Here is a 23,322-nt window from a genome sequence, read left to right on the forward strand (position 1 = left end):
AAAAACTTTCTTTAAAAATTCTTAAGGGAAATTCTTTGTATATAAAAAATTCTTTATATTAAATTTTTTTTTAAAATTTAAAAAATACATAAAGATCATATAGGAGAGTAGTAAAATTGCATGTAAACTTTAAAAGATTCGAGAAATATTCTGGATATATCTTGTCTAGATGAGGGAGGACTCTGATTAAGCGAAGTAAATATGTTTTAGGAAAACATTTTTTACTGGTGATCTTAAAAGTGTGTGATTCGATATATATGCAATACACCTAGTACATAAAAACCTAGTGTAGTGTAGATAAACAATTCCACTTTTAGTTATATAATAGGTCAGTTAAAATTATTTTCCTTGACGGTTCTTTTAAAACACTATAATAAAAGCGTCAATTGTCACCTTTAGTTTAAACAATATATATGCTTGTGGGATGTAAATTGATTAAATATTGAAAAACCGTAAATATATTAGGTTTGGAGAAATGTTAATCGCAATTAGTGCAAGTAGTATGCGGTTTACATTCACTGATTATGTGGTGAATAAATTATTTATTTTGCTGTAAAACACAGTCGGCCGACTGATAGATAAAAGACAATGGTTTTTCTTCAAGTGGTCATCTTTGTAATAGTTATGAGTCTATTCCTTTTTGCTAGTTATAATTAACAGCTGTATGCTGGGAATGTTTTTCACGTTGCCCGGGTTGTTTTTAACGTTGCCAAGGCTCTACGGTCTAGGAGCAGATACTGTATAGTAAGGAGCGGGGGTTTACTTACTTGCTCCTAGCCGATTCTGGAGCCTGGATGTGGGTACAGATGTTCCTTCTTGGGTCGTCCGCTCAGTTGGTGTTGCCGGAAGGAGAGACTCCTCCTGAGTCCACAATCCCTGAGCCTTCAGGGAGTTCCAGACTGCACCCCAACCTAGAAGGCTGGCATCTGTTGTTACAATCGTCCAATCTGGCCTGCGAAAGGTCATACCTTTGGACAGATGGACCCGAGATAGCCACCAGAGGAGAGAATCCCTGGTCTCTTGGTCCAGATTCAGTTGAGGGGACAAATCTGTGTAATCCCCGTTCCACTGACTGAGCATGCATTGTTGCAGCGGTCTGAGATGTAAGCGTGCAAACGGCACTATGTCCATTGCCGCTACCATTAAGCCGATTACTTCCATACACTGAACCACCGAAGGGTGTGGAATGGAATGAAGAACCCGGCAGGAATTTAGAAGCTTTGATAACCTGGACTCCGTCAGGTAAATTTTCATTTCTACAGAATCTATCAGAGTTCCTAGACAGGAAACTCTCGTGAGTGGGGATAGAGAACTCTTTTCCTCGTTCACTTTCCACCCATGCGACCTCAGAAATGCCAGTACTACGTCCGTATGAGACTTGGCAATTTGGAAATTTGATGCCTGTATCAGGATGTCGTCTAAATAAGGTGCTACTGCTATGCCCCGCGGCCTTAGGACCGCTAGAAGCGACCCTAGAACCTTTGTAAAAATTATTGGGGCTGTAGCTAACCCAAAGGGAAGAGCTACAAACTGGTAATTCCTGTCTAGAAAGGCAAACCTGAGAAACCGATGATGATCTTTGTGTATCGGAATGTGAAGGTAAGCATCCTTTAGATCCACTGTAGTCATATATTGATCATAGGTAGGATGGTACGGATAGTTTCCATCTTGAATGATGGAACCCTGAGGAATTTGTTTAAGATCTTTAGATCCAAAATTGGTATGAATGTTCCCTCTTTTTTGGGAACCACAAACAGATTTGAGTAAAAACCCTGTCCTTGTTCCTCTTTTGGAACTGGATGGATCACTCCCATAACTAGGAGGTCTCGTACACAGTGTAAGAATGCCTCTCTCTTTATCTGGTTTGCAGATAATTGTGAAAGGTGAAATCTCCCTTTTGGGGGAGAAGCTTTGAAGTCCAGAAGATATCCCTGGGATATAATTTCCAACGCCCAGGGATCCTGAACATCTCTTGCCCACGCCTGGGCGAAGAGTGAAAGTCTGCCCCCCACTAGATCCGTTACCGGATAGGGGGCCGTTCCTTCATGCTGTCTTGGAGGCAGCAGCAGGTTTTTTAGCCTGCTTACCTTTGTTCCAGGTCTGGTTTGGCTTCCAGACCGCTTTGGATTGAGCAACAGTTCCCTCTTGTCTTGCATTAGAGGAGGTTGATGCCGCACCTGCCTTGAAGTTTCGAAAGGCACGAAAATTAGACTGTTTGGCCCTGGATTTGGACCTGTCCTGAGGAAGGGCATGACCTTTTCCTCCAGTGATATCAGCAATGATCTCCTTCAAACCAGGCCCGAATAAGGTCTGCCCCTTGAAGGGAATGTTAAGCAGCTTAGATTTGGAAGTCACGTCAGCTGACCATGATTTAAGCCATAGCGCTCTGCGCGCCTGTATAGCAAAACCAGAATTCTTAGCCGTTAGTTTAGTCAAATGAACAATGGCATCAGAAACAAAAGAATTGGCTAGCTTAAGTGCTCTAAGCTTGTCAAGTATATCGTCCAATGGGGTCTCTACCTGTAAAGCCTCTTCCAGAGACTCAAACCAGAACACCGCAGCAGCAGTGACAGGGGCAATGCATGCAAGGGGCTGAAGGATAAAACCTTGTTGACAAAATATTTTCTTAAGGTAACCTTCTAATTTTTTGTCCATTGGATCTGAAAAAGCACAACTGTCCTCGACAGGGATAGTAGTCCGCTTTGCTAAAGTAGAAACTGCTCCCTCCACCTTAGGGACTGTCTGCCATAAGTCCCGTGTGGTGGCGTCTATAGGAAACATTTTTCTAAAAATAGGAGGTGGAGAGAACGGCACACCTGGCCTATCCCATTCCTTAGTAATAATTTCTGTAAACCTTTTAGGTATTGGAAAAACATCAGTACACACCGGCACTGAAAAGTATTTATCCAGTCTACACAATTTCTCTGGCACTGCAATTGTGTCACAGTCATTCAGAGCAGCTAAAACCTCCTTTAGTAACACGCGGAGGTGTTCAAGCTTAAATTTAAATATAGAAACATCAGAATCAGGTACTCTACCTGAGTCAGAAACATCACCCACAGACTGAAGTTCTCCTTCTTCAACTTCAGCATATTGTGAGGCAGTATCAGACATGGATCTTAAAGCGTCAGTATGCTCTGCATTTCGTCTAACTCCAGAGCTATCTCGCTTACCTCTAAATTCAGGTAGTCTGGCTAATACCGCTGACAGGGTATTATCCATGACTGCCGCCATGTCTTGTAAAGTAAACGCTATAGGTGCCCTTGATGTACTTGGCGCCATTTGAGCGTGAGTCCCTTGAGCGGGAGTCAAAGGATCTGACACGTGGGGAGAGTTAGTCGGCATAACTTCCCCCTCATCAGAATCCTCTGGTGATAAATTTTGCAAAGACATAATATGATCTTTATTGCTTAAAGTGAAATCAGTACATTTGGTACACATTCTCAGAGGGGGTTCCACCATGGCTTTTAAACATAATGAACAAGGAGTTTCCTCTATGTCAGACATGTTTATACAGACTAGCAATGAGACTAGCAAGCTTAGAAAACACTTTAATTCAAGTTAACAAGCAATATAAATAAACGGTACTGTGCCTTTAAGAGAAACAAATTTTGTCAAAATTTGAAAAACAGTGAAAAAAGGCAGTTACACAAACAAAATTTACAATTACAGTGTATGTAATAGGCTAACAGAGCATTGCACCCACTTGCAAATGGATGATTAACCCCTTAGTTCAAAAAACGGATCAAAAAAACGACATAGACGTTTTTTAACAGTCCCAGCAAAGTGCCACAGCTTTACTGTGGCTCCTACCTTCCCCAATAAACGATTTTAGGCTCTTTAGAGATGTCCTGTAGCATTCAGGGGACTCCTAAGGAAAACTGGATGCCTCAGTCTGTAATTTTAACTGCGCAATAAAGCGCTAAAATAGGCCCCTCCCAGTGGAAAGCCTCAGGAAACTGTTTCTAGGCAAAAATAAAGCCAGCCATGTGGAAAAAATTAGGCCCCAATAAAGTTTTATCACCAAGCATATATAAAAAACGATTAAACATGCCAGCAAACGTTTTATATAGAATATCTATAAGGGTAATACCCCTGAGAGTAAGCATGATACTAGTCGTTATTAAATCACTGTATTCAGGCTTTAACTTACATTTATCAGGAATCAGCAGCATTTTCTAGCATTTCCAATCCTAGAAAAAATCATAACTGCACATACCTGATAGCAGAATAAACTGCACGCCATTCTCCCTCTGAAGTTACCTCACTCCTCAGACATGTGTGAGAACAGCAATGGATCTTAGTTACAACCTGCTAAGATCATAGAAAACTCAGGCAGATTCTTCTTCTAGCTCTGCCTGAGAAACAATAGCACAACTCCGGTACTATTTAAAATAACAAACTTTTGATTGAAGAAAATAAACTAACTATTTTTCACCACTTTCCTCTTACTACCTCCATGCGCGTTGAGAGTTGCAAGAGAATGACTGGATATGGTAGGAAGGGGAGGAGCTATATAACAGCTTTGCTGTTGGTCCTCTTGCAACTTCCTGTTGGGAATGAGAATATCCCATAAGTAATGGATGATCCGTGGACTGGATACACCTTACTAGAGAAATGGAGGACAAAAAAATTACTCAAGCAATTTTTAAAGAAAAACACACAAATCATAATCCTTATTCATACCAAATGGTGCTAATGAATTTAAAGTAAAAATCCAGAATGCCTCTCTTTGTTTAAGATGCTGTTCCCTATTACCCCCTCGTCTACCAGGGGGAATATGTTCCAAAACTTGGAACCTAAGTTGACTTACTCCATGTTGGGTCTCTAAAAAATAAATGGCTACAGGGGACTTTAAATTCTTTCTCCTAATGTTGGACTTATGCTCAGTGATCCTATCACGTACCCTACGGGTCGTCTCTCCTAAATAAATCAACCCACATGGGCATTTAAGGAGCTAAATGGCATAATCGGTATTACATGTTAAAAAATCTTTAATCCAGAACTTTTTGCCTGACTGTGGATGGACAAAAATCTTTTGCATACTGAATTTGCATACTCAGTACATTGAATTTAGAGACAAACACAAGTTTATCCCCATTTTTCCCTTTGGCTTTCGTATGCGATTTCAGCAAACTCTCTCTTGTCATCCCCATTGTCCTATCAATCTCTTTATGAATTAGCTCTTCATCATATCCTCTGTTTAAAATGAGATTTCCCATCTCCCTAAGCCTTATTTCACTTAATTTGTCCTCTGACACAATGCGCCGAACCCGCATAAATTGGCTCTTGGGTAGGGAATTCTTTAAAGACTGAGGATGTGCACTATTTGCTAATAACAGATAATTTCTGTCAGTATCTTTTTTATATAAATCTATCCTTATTCTATCCTTATCCTTAAATACCAAAGTGTCTAGAAAAGCAACACTCTCCTCACTATGAACCAGGGTAAACTTGATGTTCCTAGTAGATAGATTTAATGTTTCCACAAATTGCAATAGGCTACCAATGTCGCCCAACCATATGCCAAACACATCATCAATATAGCGCCACCAGGTGGCGCCATACTGTTTAAATAATTCATTGCTGTAAACTAGCTTCTCTTCATATACATTCATATATATGTTGGCATATGTAGGGGCGACATTGGAGCCCCTTGCTGTGCCTTGCTTCTGCATATAGAACTGATCCTGAAATAAAAAGTAATTGTAGCGAAGTATAATGTCTAACAATTCCAAAATAAAATATTTTTCCTCTCCAGTATACAAATTTGAATCTGTTATTATTTTTTCCACTGCCCCCACACCCCCACCATGACTGATGGAGGTGTAGAGGCTGGACACATCCATACTGAAAAGGATAGATTTATTTAAAGGTACAGAGATGTCCTCCAATTTATTTAGGAAATCCCCAGTATCCCTAATAAATGATTGGGATTCAACCACAAACCTCCTCAAAATTCGATCAAGATAAACTGAGACACCCGAGAACACACTGCCCACACCTGCCACAATAGGGCGACCCGGAGGTTTTCTTAGATTTTTATGTATTTTTGGTAGTGTATATAAGACAGGTGTTCTCGGGTGTCTGTTAATCAAAAATTCCTTTTCTTCTTGTCCAATAATGCCTTTTTGAACAGCAACATCAATACATTTATTTAATTCCTTTTGAATGACAAAAACAGGGTTATATGCAATAGGAAAATAAATATCATTGTCTGATAATTGGCATAATATCTCTGTACCATAGTCACCTTTGTTCTGTATCACAGTGGCTTCGCCCTTATCGGCAGATTTAATTATTAATAGTTTGTTATTCTTAATATTTAACAAACTATCTCTCTCCTTTCTGGAGAAATTCGAAACCCTGTGTTTAAACTTAAACCCTTTAGCGTCAGCTTTCTTCCTCAATTTATTTACATCCAAGTATACTTGTGAGATAAACGTGTCTATACTTTTATGGTAATACTGTGGATTAAATTTCTTTTTGGTTTTAAGTTGTAACTTCTTAAGGCTTAACAAATCTCTTAAGTCAGGACTTTCTATCTTTAAACTATCTGATGGTACAATATTCCCTTCATTACTTTTTAGTGCAAAAAAAGACTTAAGTTTAATTTTTCTAAATAGCTTATACAAATCTTGGTCAAGCTCAAAAAAGTCACATTGATTTTGAGGACAGAATGAAAGTCCTTTATCCAGAACACAAAGTTCATCTTCTTTTAAAACCTGATCAGAGATATTGATAACCAGTCTGTCATTCCCCTCCAGTAACGGTTGGTCTGTCACGTCTTTACTGAAATTACCTATTTCTTGCGTCGAGCCTGACTGCTGCCTTGATGGGTACTGCGTTTCCTTGTGCCCGTTTCTGTGTCTGTGCTTTTTCCCTCCGCGGCGGAGTCGTTTGCCGCCGTTCCATCTGAGTCCCCCGTCGATTCACTTGAGGTGTTTTGAGATGTGCCCTCTTTCCTTGGTCTCCGATGTCGTCGCCATCTAGGACCGGAAGTCCCGCCTCCTGACCTGCTCTGTGGGTCATACTTCCAGCGGTAGACTCGATCTGTCGAGTAATCTTCTTCATCACAAAGAAATTTAGATAGTTTTCTCTCTTCTAGCATCTTTCGTAGCTAAGCCACCTGGGAATTAACCCCTGCTAGGAACTTATCAATCTCCTCCACGGTAAGTGAGGCTTTTAACTCCGCCTCCAATCGACCAACCTCAGATTGCTGTTGTTCTAATTCTTTTTGTAGGCATTTTTGTAGACTTTTTGCTGTTCAAAAAGGCATTATTGGACAAAAATAAAAGGAATTTTTGATTAACAGACACCCGAGAGCACCTGTCTTATATACACTACCAAAAATACATAAAAATCTAAGAAAACCTCCGGGTCGCCCTATTGTGGCAGGTGTGGACAGTGTGATCTCGGGTGTCTCAGTTTATCTTGATCGAATTTTGAGGAGGTTTGTGGTTGAATCCCAATCATTTATTAGGGATACTGGGGATTTCCTAAATAAATTGGAGGACATCTCTGTACCTTTAAATAAATGTATTCTTTTCAGTATGGATGTGTCCAGCGTCTACACCTCCATCAGTCATGATGGGGGTGTGGGGGCAGTGGAAAAAATAATAACAGATTCAAATTTGTATACTGGAGAGGAAAAATATTTTATTTTGCAATTGTTAGACATTATACTTCGCTACAATTACTTTTTATTTCAGGATCAGTTCTATATGCAGAAGCAAGGCACAGCAAGGGGCTCCAATGTCGCCCCTACATATGCCAACATATAGATGAATGTATATGAAGAGAAGCTAGTTTACAGCAATTAATTATTTAAACAGTATGGCGCCACCTGGTGGCGCTATATTGATGATGTGTTTGGCATATGGTTGGGCGACATTGGTAGCCTATTGCAATTTGTGGAAACATTAAATCTATCTACTAGGAACATCACGTTTACCCTGGTTCATAGTGAGGAGAGCGTTGCTTTTCTAGACACTTTGGTATTTAAGGATAAGGATAGAATCAGGATAGATTTATATAAAAAGATACTGACAGAAATGATCTGTTATTAGCAAATAGTGCACATCCTCAGTCTTTAAAGAATTCCCTACCCAAGAGCCAATTTATGCGGGTTTGGCGCATTGTGTTAGAGGACAAATTAAGTAAAATAAGGCTTAGGGAGATGGGAAATCTCTTTTTAAACAGAGGATATGATGAAGAGCTAATTCATAAAGAGATTGATAGGACAATGGGGACGACAAGAGAGAGTTTGCTGAAATCGCATACGAGAGCCAAAGAGAAAAATGGGGATAAACTTGTGTTTGTCTCTAAATTCAATGTACTGAGTATGCAAATTCAGAAAATAATTTGTAAACATTGGTATATTTTAGCAAATTGTAATTCAGACATACCAGAATTCCAGAAAACGCCAATGCTAGCTTTTAGGAGAGGGGTTAATCTAAAAGATACTTTAACATGTAATACCGATTATGCCATTTACCTCCTTAAATATCCGGGTTGATTTATTTAGGAGAGACAACCCGTAGGGTACGTGATAGGATCACTGAGCATAAGTCCAACATTAAAGTCCCCTGTAGCCATTAATTTTTTAGAGGCCCAACATGGAGTAAGTCAACTTAGGTTCCAAGTTTTGGAACATATCCCCCCTGGTAGACGAGGGGGTAATAGGAAACAGCATCTTAAACAAAGAGAGGCATTCTGGATTTTTACTTTAAATTCATTAGCACTATTTGGTATGAATAAGGATTATGATTTGTCTGTTTTTCTTTAAAAATTGCTTGAGTAATTTTTTTTGTCCTCCATTTTTTTTGTCTCTCTCTTTTTTCCTGAATGATCAGTGTTGTATATGGAAATAGATGTTCCTTAGACCCTAATGAAATGCTGTGGTGCTAGAGAGAAAAAGAGAAAAAAAGAAATGAAAAAGTAAAGAAACAAGGAAAAAGGAATTTGAAATTAACTTGCTTAAGTATTACTTTTTTCTAAAATAATTAATTGTGCATTCAAATTATTGTGTAACATTTCACCTTCTTATGTTAGGTATAGGTGAACTGGTAGTTAGTTTTGTATTTAGGATGAATAATTGTTAGCATACCTACATATGCTAATGTTATAATGCCACCACCTTGATGTGGAAAGAGTTAAAAGTTAAATGTTTTTTGGTGGGTGTGTCCTAAGGGGTATTTAATGAGGAGGAGGAAATGATGTAAGTATGGCATGATGAAGGACATGTAGTCCGAAACGTTGCTATTTTTGTTTACTCCTGGCAATGAAATAAAACATTTGGAGAAAATTCTATTGGAGTGCTACTATTCTTCTTACTTTGGACAAAGTGCACTAACACCCATAAACTACCTATTAACCCCTAAACCGAGGCCCTCCCGCATCGCAAACACTATAATAAATTTATTAACCCCTAATCTGCTGTCCGCCCACACCACCGCTATAATAAACCTATTAACCACTAAACCACAAGCCCCCCACAACGAAATATACTATAATAAATTATTAACCCCTAAACCTCTGGCCTCCCACATCACTACATAAATATATTAACCCCTAAACCTAACCCTAACGTAACCCTAAGAATAACCTTAACGTAACCCTAAGCCTAACACCCCCTTACTTAAATATAATTAAAATCAATCTAAATAAAACTTACAATTATTACCTAAATAATTCCTATTTAAAAATAAATACTTACCTATAAAATAAAACCTAAGCTAGCTACAAAATAACTAATAGTTATAATATTGTAGCTATCTTAGGTTTTATTTTTATTTCACAAGTAAGTTTGTATTTATTTTAACTAGGTAGACTAGCTAAATACTAATTTACCTGTAAAATAAAACCTAACCTGCCTCACACTAAAAACTAACATTACAATAAAATGACATAAATTAAATTAATCAAATACAATTATCTAAATAAAAAAAAAAATAAACACTAAATTACACAAAATAAAAAAACGAAATTATCAAAAATAAAAACGAATTACTCCTTATCTAATAGCCCTATCAAAATAACCCCCCCCCCCAATAAAAAAAAACCCAGCCTACAATAAACTACCAATGGCCCTTAAAAGGGCCGTTTGCGGGGCAATGCCCCAAAGAAATCAGCTCTTTTACCTGTAATTATTTTTACAAACATCCCCCCAACAGTAAAACCCACCACCCACCCAACCAAACCCCCAAAATAAAATCCTATCTAAATAAACCTAAGCTAACCATTGCCCTGAAAAGGGCATTTGGATGGGCATTGCCCTTAAAAAGGGCATTTAGCTCTTTTACATTGCCCAAACCCTAAGCTCTTTTACCCACCCAATAAACCCTTAAAAAAACTTAACACTAACCCCCAACGATCCACTTACAGTTTTCCAAGACCGGACATCCATTCTCATCCAAGCGGCAGAAGTCCTCATCAAAGCCGGCAGAAGTCTTCATCCAAGCGGCAGAAGTCTTCATCCAAGCGGCAGAAGTCTTCATCCAGACGGCATCTTCTATCTTCATCCATCCAGCGCGGAGCGAGTCCATCTTCAAGACATCCGGCGCAGAGCATCCTCTTCCTCCGATGGTCAACGTAGAATGAAGTTTCCCTTTATGGTACGCCATCCAAGATGGCTTCCCTTACATTCCGATTGGTTGATAGAATTCTATCAGCCAATAGGAATTATTAAAGGGGAAAAAACTAAATTTATGCTTACCTGATAAATATCTTTCTTTTGCGATGTACCGAGTCCACGGTTTCATCCTTACTTGTGGGATATTATCCTTCCTAACAGGAAGTGGCAAAGAGAGCACCCACAGCAGAGCTGTCCATATAGGTCCCCCCTTAACTCCACCCCCCAGTCATTCGACCGAAGGCTTAGGAAGAAAAAAGGAGAAACTATAAGGCGCAGAGGTGACTGAAGTTTTCAATAAAAAATACTATCTGTCTTGAATAGACAGGGCGGGCCGTGGACTCGGTACATCGCAAAAGAAAGAAATTTATCATGTAAGCATAAATTTTGTTTCCTTTTGCAAGATGTACCGAGTCCACGGTTTCATCCTTACTTGTGGGATACCAATACCAAAGCTTTAGGACACGGATGAAGGGAGGGACAAGACAGGAACCTAAACGGAAGGCACCACTGCTTGCAGAACCTTTCTCCCAAAAATAGCCTCCGAAGAAGCAAAAGTATCAAATTTGGAAAATTTGGAAAAAGTATGAAGCGAAGACCAAGTCGCAGCCTTACAAATTTGTTCAACAGAAGCATCATTTTTAAAAGCTCATGTGGAAGCCACAGCTCTAGTAGAGTGAGCTGTAACCCTGTCGGGAGGCTGCTGTCCAGCAGTCTCATATGCCAAACGGATGATGCTTTTCAGCCAAAAAGAAAGAGAGGTAGCCATAGCCTTTTGACCTCTACGCTTTCCAGAATAGACAACAAACAAAGAAGATGTTTGACGAAATTCTTTGGTTGCTTGCAAATAAAACTTCAAAGCACGAACCACGTCCAAGTTGTGCAACAGACGTTCCTTCTTAGAAGAAGGATTAGGACACAGAGAAGGAACAACAATTTCCTGATTGATATTCCTGTTAGTAACAACCTTAGGAAGGAATCCAGGTTTGGTACGCAAAACCACCTTATCAGCATGGAAAATAAGATAAGGCGAGTCGCATTGTAATGCAGATAGTTCAGAAACTCTTCGAGCCCAAGAGATAGCAACTAGAAACAGAAATTTCCAAGATAGAAGCTTAATATCTATGGAAGGCATGGGTTCAAACGGAACCCCTTGAAGAACTTTAAGAACTAAATTCAAACTCCATGGCGGAGCAACAGGTTTAAACACAGGCTTGATTCTAACTAAAGCCTGACAGAACGCCTGAACGTCTGGGACATCTGCCAGACGCTTGTGCAATAGAATAGACAAAGCAGATATCTGTCCTTTTAAGGAACTAGCTGACAATCCCTTCTCCAATCCCTCTTGGAGAAAGGACAAAATCCTAGGAATCCTGACTTTACTCCATTAGTAACCTTTGAATTCGCACCAAAAAAGATATTTACGCCAAATCTTATGATAGATTTTCCTGGTGACAGGCTTTCGAGCCTGAATCAAGGTATCTATGACCGACTCAGAGAAACCCCGCTTTGATAAAATCAAGCGTTCAATCTCCAAGCAGTCAGTTGCAGAGAAATTAGATTTGGATGCTTGAACGGACCTTGAATCAAAAGGTCCTATCTCAGTGGCAGAGTCCATGGTGGCAGAGATGACAAGTACACCAGGTCTGCATACCAAGTCCTGCGTGGCCATGCAGGTGCTATCAAAATCACTGAAGCTCTCTCCTGTTTGATTCTGACAATCAGACGCGGAAGGAGAGGGAATGGTGGAAACACATAAGCCAGGTTGAACGACCAGGGTACTGCTAGAGCATCTATCAGTACTGCCTGAGGATCCCTTGACCCGGACCCATAACAAGGAAGTTTGGCTTTCTGACGAGACGCCATCAGATCCAATTCTGGTGTGCCCCATAGCTGAATCAGTTGAGCAACCACCTCCGGATGGAGTTCCCACTCCCCCGGATGAAAAGTCTGACGACTTAGAAAATCCGCCTCCCAGTTCTTTACCCCTGGGATATAGATGGCTGATAGATGGCAAGAGTGAGTCTCTGCCCAATGGATTATTCTGGAAACTTCTATCATCGCTAGGGAACTCCTTGTTCCCCCCTGATGATTGATATAAGCCACAGTCATGATGTTGTCCGACTGAAATATGATGAATCTGGCCGAAGCCAGCTGAGGCCACGCCTGAAGAGTATTGAATATCGCTCTTAGTTCTAGAATATTTATCAGTAGGAGGGCCTCCTCCTGAGTCCACAAATCCAGTAGGCTGGCGTCCGTCGTCACTATAACCCATGCTGGCCTGCGGAAACACATTCTCTGGGACAGGTGATCCTGTGACAACCACCAAAGAAGAGAATCTCTTGTCTCCTGATCCAGATTTATCTGAGGAGATAAATCTGCATAATCCACATTCCACTGTCTGAGCAGGCATAGTTGCAGTGGTCTGAGATGTAAGCGAGCAAACGGAACTATGTCCATTGCCGCTACCATTAGTCCGATTACCTCCATACACTGAGCCACTGACGGCCGAGAAATGGAATGAAGAGCTCGGCAGGTGGCTAAAATTTTTGATTTCCTGACCTCCGTCAGAAATATTTTCAATTCCACCGAGTCTATCAGAGTCCCTAGGAATGAAACTCTTGTGAGAGGGGAAAGAGAACTCTTTTTTACGTTCACCTTCCACCAGAAAGGCCAACACAATGTCCGTGTGAGACTTGGCTAGTTGGAAAGTCGACGCTTGAATTAGGATGTCATCTAGATAAGGCGCCACAGCTATGCCCCGTGGCCTTAGAACCGCCAGAAGGGACCCTAGCACCTTTGTGAAAATTCTGGGAGGCATGGCCAACCCGAAAGGGAAGAGCCACAAATTGGTATTGCCTGTCCAGAAAAGCGAACCTGAGGAACTGGTGATGATCTCTGTGAATAGGGATGTGTAGATACGCATCCTTTAAGTCCACGTTGTCATATATTGACCCTCCTGGATCATTGGTAAAATAGTCTGAATGGTCTCCATCTTGAAGGATGGGACTCTGAGGAATTTGTTTAGGATCTTGAGATCTAGGATTCGTCTGAAGGTTCCCTCTTTTTTGGGAACCACAAACAGATTGGAGTAGAACCCCTGCCCCTGTTCTGTTTTCGGAACTGGGAAGATCACTCCCATGGTATATAGGTATTCTACACTGCGTAAGAACGCCTCTCTTTTTGTCTGGTTTACAGACAATTGAGAAAGATGGAATCTCCCCCTTGGAGGAGAATCTTTGAAATCTAGAAGATACCCCTGGGTTACGATTTCTAAAGCCCAGGAGTCCTGAACGTCTCTTGCCCAAGCCTGAGCAAAGAGAGAAAGTCTGCCCCCTACTAGATCCGCTCCCGGATCGGGGGCTACCCCTTCATGCTGTCTTGGTGGCAGCAGCAGGCTTCTTAGCCTGTTTACCTTTGTTCAAAGCCTGGTTAGGTCTCCAGACTGACTTGGATTGAGCAAAATTCCCCTCTTGCCTTGCAGCAGGGGAAGAGGAAGCGGGACCACCTTTAGGAACGAAAATTATTTTGTTTGGTCCTCATCTTATTTGACTTATCCTGAGGGAGGGCATGACCTTTCCATCCAGTGATATCTGAAATGATCTCTTTCAGTTCAGGCCCAAATAGGGTCTTACTCTTGAAAGGGATGGTCAAAAGCTTAGATTTTGATTGACACATCAGCCGACCAGGACTTAAGCCATAACGCTCTACGTGCTAAAATGGCAAAACCTGAATTCTTTGCCGCTAATTTAGCCAGATGAAAAGCGCCATCTGTAATGAAAGAATTAGCTACTTTAAGAGCCCTAATTCTATCCAGAATATCATCTAATGGGGTCTCCACTTGAAGAGCCTCTTCCAGAGCCTCGAACCAAAAGGCAGCTGCAGTGGTTACAGGAACAATGCACGCTATAGGTTGGAGAAGGAAACCCTGATGAAGAAAAATTTTCTTTAGGAGACCCTCTAATTTTTTATCCATAGGATCTTTGAAAGCACAACTGTCCTCAATAGGTATAGTTGTACGCTTAGCTAGAGTAGAAATAGCTCCCTCCACCTTAGGGACCGTCTGCCACGAGTCCCGCATGGTGTCGGATATGGGAAACATCTTCTTAAAAGTAGGATGGGGAGCGAACGGAATACCTGGTCTATCCCACTCCTTAGTAACAATGTCCGAAATCCTCTTAGGGACCGGAAAAACATCAGTGTAGACAGGAATCTCTAAATATTTGTCCATTTTACACAATTTCTCTGGAACTACAAAAGGGTCACAATCATCCAGAGTCGCTAAAACCTCCCTGAGCAATAAGCGGAGGTGTTCTAGCTTAAATTTAAAGGCCGTCATATCTGAGTCTGTCTGAGGGAACATCTTTCCTGAATCAGAAATCTCTCCCTCAGACAGCAAATCCCTCACCCCTACTTCTGAACATTGTGAGGGTACATCGGATACGGCTACTAAAGCGTCAGAAGGCTCAGCATTTGTTCTTAACCCAGAGCTACTGCGCTTCCCTTGCAACCCAGGCAGTTTAGATAAAACCTCTGTGAGGGTAGAATTCATAACTATGGCCATATCTTGCAAGGTGAAAGAATTAGACGCACTAGAGGTACTTGGCGTCACTTGTGCGGGCGTTACTGGTTGTGACACTTGGGGAGAACTAGATGGCATAACTTGATTTCCTTCTGTCTGAGAATCATCCAGCGCCAAACTCTTATAAGTCAAAATATGCTGTTTGCAATTTATAGACATATCAGTACATGTGGGACACATTCTAAGAGGGGGTTCCACAATGGCTTCTAAACATATTGAACAAGGAGTTTCCTCAATGTCAGACATGTTGAACAGGCTAGTAATGAGACAAGCAAGCTTGGAAAATACTTTATTCAGTGAAAAAACAACAATTTTAAAAAACGGTACTGTGCCTTTAAGAGAAAAAAAGGCATACACAATCTGCAAAACTGATTGTGTACGCCCATCTCACTCGATTTTTCTAAGGCCTCCCAAAAACACACAAAGCGTTTTAACCAGCCATGTGGGTTCTAAAACCCCAAAAAGCCAAGTGTACCCTCAATAAAGTTGTCCCTCAAAAGTTTATTAACAGCACTCCCAGTACACACAACCGTTTGATCATATAATTCAAACTGAGTGTCAACAATAATTTCAATTAGCCCTTTATGCAAGCTTAGTAATACCACTATAAGTCTAGGATTACTGCTTACCCTTACCCTCATGGGGATACTGTCAGCCTTTCTGAAATATCACAGTCTCTCCAGAAAAAAATGACTGAACATACCTCATTGCTGTATAGCATGAAACCGTTCCTCACACTGAAGTTTCATGTACTCCTCAGCCTCTGTGGGAACAGCATTGGATCTTAGTTACACATGCTAAGATCATCATCCTCCAGGCAGAAATCTTCATCCATCTCCTGCCTGAGAGTAAATAGTACACACCGGTACCATTTTAAAATAACAAACTCTTGCTTGAAGAAAATAAAAACTAACAGTTTATCACCTCTTTCACTTTACCCTTCCTGCTTAGAGCCGGCAAATAGAATGACTGGGGGTGGAGTTAAGGGGAGAGCTATATGGACAGCTCTGCTGTGGGTGCTCTCTTTGCCACTTCCTGTTAGGAAGGATAATATCCCACAAGTAAGGATGAAACCGTGGACTCAGTACATCTTGCAAAAGAAAAGAAAATTTATGCTTACCTGATAAATTTGTTTCTTTTTTGACACGATGAGTCCACGGATCATCTTAAATACTAATGGGATATTCACCTCCTGGTCAGCAGGAGCAGGCAAAGAGCACCACAGCAGAGCTGGTAAATAGCTCCTCCCTTCCCTCCCAACCCAGTCATTCGACCAAAGTCAAGGAGAAAAAGGAAGTAACAAGGTGCAGAGGTGTCTGAAGTTTATAAACCCAACAACCTGTCTCTTACAAAAAAACAGGGCGGGCCATGGACTCATTGTGTCAAAAAAGAAATAAATTTATCAGGTAAGCATAAATTTTCTTTTCTTTTTTATGACACGATGAGTCCACGGATCATCTTAATTACTAATGGGATTCAATACCCAAGCTAGAGTACACAGATGATATGGGAGGGACAAGACAGGGAACCTAAACGGAAGGCACCACTGCTTGAATAACCTTTCTCCCAAAAGCGGCCTCAGCCGAGACAAAAGTGTCAAATTTGTAGAACTTTGAAAAAGTGTGACGAGAGGACCAAGTTGCAGCCTTGTAAATCTGTTCCACAGTAGCTTCATTTTTGAACGCCCATGAGGAAGCAACAGTCCTCTCCTGGGAGGCTGCTGTCCAGCAGTCTCATATGCAAAATGTATGATACTCTTCAACGAAAAAGAAGGAGTAGTAGCCGTAGCTCTCTGTTCCTTACGTTTTCCTGAGAAAACTATAAATAAGAAGAAGACAGACGACAGTCCTTAGACGCCTGCAGGTAAAACTTTAAGGCACCGACCACGTCCAAATGTGCAGAAGTCTTTCCTTGTGAGAAAAAAGATTAGGATACAAGAAAGGAACAACAATCTTCCTTATTAATGTTCCGAGCAGAAACAACCTTTGGAAGAAATCCCAATTTAGTACGTAAAACTACCTTATCTGAATTGAAAATAAGATAAGGAGACTCATACTGTAATGCAGAGAGTTCTGACACTCTGAGAGCAGAAGAAATAAAAACTGTCCAAGATAACAATTTAATCTCTAAGGAATGTCTAGGCTCAAACTGAGCCCCTAAGAACGAATTCAAACTCCATGGAGGAGAAGCTGGTTTGAACACAGGTCTGATTCTGACCAAGGCCTGACTAACGGTAGTATGTCTGGGAAGACTGCCAGACGAACCTGAAATAAAATAGACAAGGCAGCTATGACTTGTAGAAAATTCTAGGAATCCGATCCCTATTCCCTTTTAGAGAATCCACTGGAATCGCACTAGTATAAATATTGACACCATATCATATGGGTAAAGATCTTCTAGACACAGGCTTATGCGCCTGATTCATGGTCTCAATGGCCAGTTACTAATTTACTCTTGTACAAAGTAAAGCTTCCATCTTCCAGTAGATAACTTCAGGGAAAATATTTTCATTTAAAGAAGGTCCCTGACATAGAAGGTCCTTCCTCCACGGAGACTCCCAGGTGGAAGATGTGACATGTCCCCCAGGACTGCATACCAATCCTGCAGACCACGCCGGTGAAATGAGGACCACCGACGCCCTCTCCTGCTTAGTCCAAGCCAAGGCTCCAGGAGAAAAATCAAATGGAGGAATTAAATATGCCATATTGAAAATCCATGTTAACGCCAAGGCGTCTATTAGAACAGCCTGAGGGATCTTTGACCTCAATCCATACCTCAGGCGCTTAGCATTTTGACGAGAAGTCATACAATTCAATTGCAACTTACCCAATGGAGAATCAGGCTGTAAATCCCCACCACGGGTGAAGTAAGATCTAACTAAACCCTGATAAACCCCGCCGAAGCTAACTGAGGTCAGGCTAGGAGAGGATTAAAGATCACTCTTAACTTCCAAATGCTTATGGGAAGAACAAACTCTGCCCGAGTCCATGTTCTCTGCTCTTAGAAGGCCCAAAACAGTTCCCCAGTCCACAGGCTGGTTAACTGTTGGCCCACTCACCCGGAAGAACTTTGAAAGCACGTTCCCTGGAAGCAAAGATCCAGAGACAACCACCAAATAATTCTTAAATGCTGCACTGAGCCACAGATGTGACTGACGAGTTAGGCAAGAATCAAAAGAAAAAATTCTTGAATTCCTGACTACTGTCGGCTTCATTGATGAAGAGACTAATATAGTTTTCCAAGAAAAACCACCCTTGTAGTTGGAACTAAGGAACTCTTTTCCAAATTAACCTTAGACCGCAGGAAAAATCGTGGGTAATCCTGCTCATTGAAAGGAAGGCGTCTGAACCAGAATGTTGTCACTGCAGAGTTTCCGCAATCGGGGTACCACCAACAGGGAACCCAGAACCCTCGAGAAAATTCCGAGAACTGTGACCAGGCCAGAAAAGGTAACGAGTTAAAATGTTTGTCTCGAAAAGACAAAGCTTCGAAAATTAAGATAGTCCTTGTTGATGGGAACATGCATTTATAACGCATCCTTCAATTCCCCTGTGGTCTTAATTGACCCCTTTGGACCAAAGAAAGAATGGAAAATTAGTTTCCCTCTTGAAATACGGCACTCTGAGAACCCTGTGTGGATTCAAAAATAGGTCTGAAAATTCCCTCCTTTTTGGGAACCACAAACAGATAGGAATAGTATCCCGACCTCATTCCTGCATGGGACCAGGAACTGTCACTCCCAGGTCGGAGAGGATCCGTACACAGTGTATGAACGTCTCTCCCTATGTCTTGAAAGCAGGAACCTGCTACTGGGAGAAAAGTCATGAACTCTAATTTGTATCCCTGGGACACAATGTACACCCCTCAGGGATCAAGACCACAAAACCAAGCCTGATTGAAAAAGGAAAACCTGCCCCCTTACGAATCAGGTGCACGCCCCTCATGCTGTCTTTGATTCAACAGCAGGCTTCTCGGACTGTTTTCCCCTATTCTAAGTCTGATAGGTTCTCCAGGAAAGCTTAAACTGCTTCTGTGTGGGAGAAGGAGTGGAATGATTTCCCTAGAAATCCCGAAAGGAACAAATTATCTGACGTCCCTTTACGCTATTTTTCTTATCCTGTAGATGAAACATCCACAGACAAAGATCTTACCATAGAACTGTGCGGGCCAATATGGCAAAGCCTGCATCATAGCTCCCAACTTAATAAACCTCTGTATTAAAGGAGACTGCTAACTTAAAGACTCTTAAGCTATCCCTGCGAGAGGGGAGTCTGTTCAAAAGAAACAGACAACGCATCAAACCAATACGCCGCCGCACTGGAGACAGTAGCCATACCAGCCGCAGGTTGACAATGTAAACCCTATCCATAGGGTCTTTCTCCTGCATAGAGTCCTTAAGGAACCACTATCCTCCATGCGAATAGTATCTCCCTTGGCTAGCGTGAAATTTTATCTACCCTGGTTATCGTATTTCTTTAAAGGGAAGGAGAAAAAAGGGCATCTCCCATGCCTTTAGCAAAAATTCTATAGTCCTATCTGGTACCACTAACGTAGGCAAAGAGAATGACTGAAGTGAGAGGGAAGGGAGGAGCTATTTAACAGCTCTGCTGTGGTGCTCTTTGCCTCCTCCTGCTGACCAGGAGGTGAATATCCCATTAGTAATTATGATGATCCGTGGACTCATCGTGTCATAAAAAAGAAAATCCTATTGGCTGTTGCAATCAGCCAATAGGATTGAGCTTTCATCCTATTGGCTGATCTAATCAGCCAATAGGATTGAGCTCGCATTCTATTGGCTGATTGGATCAGCCAATAGGATGAAAGCTCAATCCTATTGGCTGATTGCAACAGCCAATAGGATTTTCCCCCCTTTTATTCCTATTGGCTGTCCAGTCTCAAAAACTGTAAGTGGATCGTCGGGGGTTAGTGTTAGTTTTTTTTTGGGTTTATTGGGTGGGTTTTATTCTTAGCTTAGGCTTTGGGCAGTAAAAGAGCTAAATGCCCTTTTAAGGGCAATGCCCATACAAATGCCCTTTTCAGGGCAATGGTTAGCTTAGGTTTATTTAGATAAGTTTTTATTTGGGGGGTTTGGTTGGGTGGGTGGTGGGTTTTACTGTTGGGGGTTGTTTGTAATTTTTTTTACAGGTAAAAGAGCTGATTTCTTTGGGGCAATGTCCCGCAAAAGGTCCTTTTAAGGGCCATTGGCAGTTTAGTGTATGCTAGGGTTTTGATAGGGCTATTAGATTAGGCGTAATTCGTTTTTATTTTTGATAATTTTGTTTTTTATTTTGTGTAATTTAGTGTTTATTTTGTTTGTAATTTAGATAATTGTATTTGATTAATTGAATTCATTTTATTGTAATGTTAACTTTTAGTGTAAGGCAGTTTAGGTTTTATTTTACAGGTAACTTTGTATTTATTTTAGCTAGGTAGTTATTAAATAGTTAATAACTATTTACTAACTAGTCTACCTAGTTAAAATAAATACAAACTTACCTTTGAAATAAAAATAAAACCTAAGTAAGATACAATGTAACTATTAGTTATATTGTAGCTAGCTTAGGTTTTATTTTACAGGTAAGTTTGTATTTAGTTTTAAATAGGTATTATTTAGTTAATAATTGAAAGTTTTATTTAGATTGATTTTAATTATATTTAAGTTAGGGGGTGTTAGGGTTAGGATAAGGTTAGGGTTATGCTTAGGGTTACGTTAGGGTTAGGGGTTAATAATTTTAGTATAGTGGCGGCCGACATTGGGGTCGGCAGATTAGAAGTTAATAACTGTAATGTAGGTGGCGGCGATGTTAAGGGTGGCAGATTAGGGGTTAATAAGTGTATTTAGGTGGCGGCGATATCGGGAACGGCAGATTAGGGGTTAATAGTTGTATGTAGGTGGCGGCGATGTTAGGGGCAGCAGATTAGAGGTGTTTAGACGTGGTTTTTATGTTAGGTTGTTAGGTTTAAACATAACTTTTTCTTTCCCCATAGACCTAAATGGGGCTGCGCTACGGAGCTTTTGTTTCCTTGAGCACAGGTGTTCTTTTTGCTGGCTCTCCCCATTGATGTCTATGGGGAAATCGTGCACGAGCACGTCAAAGCAGCGCTTGTACTTGGGTGAAGCATGGAGTTTAACGCCACCATATCGCCCGCGCAAGCCTGCTTTTTTTAAACTTGTAATAGCAGTGCTATAGGGAGGATAAATACCGCGGCATTTGTGGCGGTCGTTAATTTCCCTATAGCGCTCAAAACTCGTAATATGGCTGAATGTTAGTGGAATTATGATAAGGATTCCTTATTTTATTAGAAATATAATAAAAACAAGAGTACAGTATATGGAGCTTATGTAAAAAGCATAAATCACAATTGTTTACTGTACCGGGAGAAAACATTCCCCCCCCCCCCCCAAAGAAAAAACTCCCTTTGTTCAAGACAAATTCCTTTCCCCTGAGTTTTATTGTTCCATCGTTTATTTTGTAATAAAAAACATAATAAAATTACACACTCAAGTATTCCTGCAAAAACAAACTCTATATGACTTCCGTTTTTTTAAAAGTAACACACGAGAGCCTGATTAGGGGAACTATGAAAGGCGCTTCACTCTGCCTCACAGCCTATGTCAGAACCGATCATCCTAGAAGCACAGCTCCGCTCTCGGTTGTGAAAACGAGGCGGAGTCATCAAAACTTTGATCCAAAATTGCGCTTCTCCTACCTGCAGGTAGAAGGAGGCGGGACCACAAAAAAAACGTCACGGGAAGAAGCGCACAAACATCACGCTTCACCCTGCCGCACCACAACAAACAAATCTATGCAGGGTACAGACACAAGTATAAAGTATTTAAAAAAAACAGCGCCCCGCTTTCTAAAAAGGCATAAAAATAAGTCACATCAGAGATATTGCTTCTCATAAGGCAATATGAGCTATCCAGTTCCTATAGAAATGGCGTCCCACGCACTCTCTACTCAGATATTTCAAACTAGCAAGCTAGGAGGGTCAGTTAATCCAACCAGAGGAAGCTGCCCAAGTACAGGTAAAAGTGCTCAATAAATCTAAGCCCCAAAGTGGTTAACCCCTTCCATACTATAAAGGAGATGAACCCCTAGTCTCCATAAGTCTCATGACTAACATGACTGCAAACTGCCTGAGTATCCCTCAGGATTTGTCCCACTAATAGTAGAGGGTCCTCAACCTCTTTAGTGCCAGCCTTCTAGCCCCAGAAGAACAAAAGGTACTTACCTGCATTCTAGCCGTCCGGCAGTCAGACGACTCACAAAGTTTGAGAGGATGCCGCTCCTCACAGAGACCTGTGTAAAAAGAAAGACAGAGTAAGCTTACTCAGGTTTTCTATACCAGGGCCGCAACATGTTAGGAAAAGCAGCAAAGCTCACTTTACAAATTCTTAACTGCTTTAAAGTCGCCACAGCCTTGCTGAAGAGACTAACGTGGAGTACAGCTAGGCCCAAATTGTGATGGAAGGCCAAAGCAATCTTGCCCAGACTTCAAAATAAAAAAAAATCTTGATATAAGAATCTTAATCAGGACACCTAATTGTCACGGATACCAGGCTGCAAGGGTTAAACCCCTACCCCCTATAACATTCCCCCTGTTGTTATCTAGTCTAGATGTGAAGTGTTTTTCTGTTAATTGTATGAGTCATCCATTTGTCCTTTTGTATGTCAGGATGTGATTAGAATCTGTTTAACTAACCATTGTCTGATGTTTGTCTCATTGTATAATATTTTGTTTCTATTTGTGTAGTAACTACCACATGTGTTGGACATGTCTAAAAGCTGTGTTTTCTGTGCAATAAACCCCTACCCCCTATAACCTTCCCCCTGTTGTTATCTAGTCTATGTGTAAAGTGTCTTTCTGTTAATTGTATGAGTCATCCATTTGTCCTTTTGTAAGTCAGGATGTGATTAGAATCTGTTTAACTAACCATTGTCTGATGTTTGTCTCATTGTATAATATTTTGTTTCTATTTGTATAGTAACTACCACATGTGTTGTAAATGTCTAAAAGCTGTGTTTTCTGTGCAATAAACCCCTACCCCCTATAACCTTCCCCTGTTGTTATCTAGTCTATGTGTAAAATGTCTTTCTGTTAA

The 23,322-nt window shown here is 40.9% G+C and overlaps 1 protein-coding gene across 1 annotated transcript in view; it reads right to left on the minus strand.

Annotated features, from left to right (window-relative positions):
• Positions 1-23,322, minus strand: part of MEI1 (meiotic double-stranded break formation protein 1) — a 1,068,659-nt gene that overhangs the window by 697,972 nt on the left and 347,365 nt on the right.

This window comes from Bombina bombina, chromosome 7 (genome assembly GCF_027579735.1).
Source record: "Bombina bombina isolate aBomBom1 chromosome 7, aBomBom1.pri, whole genome shotgun sequence".
Classification (NCBI taxonomy): Eukaryota; Metazoa; Chordata; class Amphibia; order Anura; family Bombinatoridae; genus Bombina; species Bombina bombina.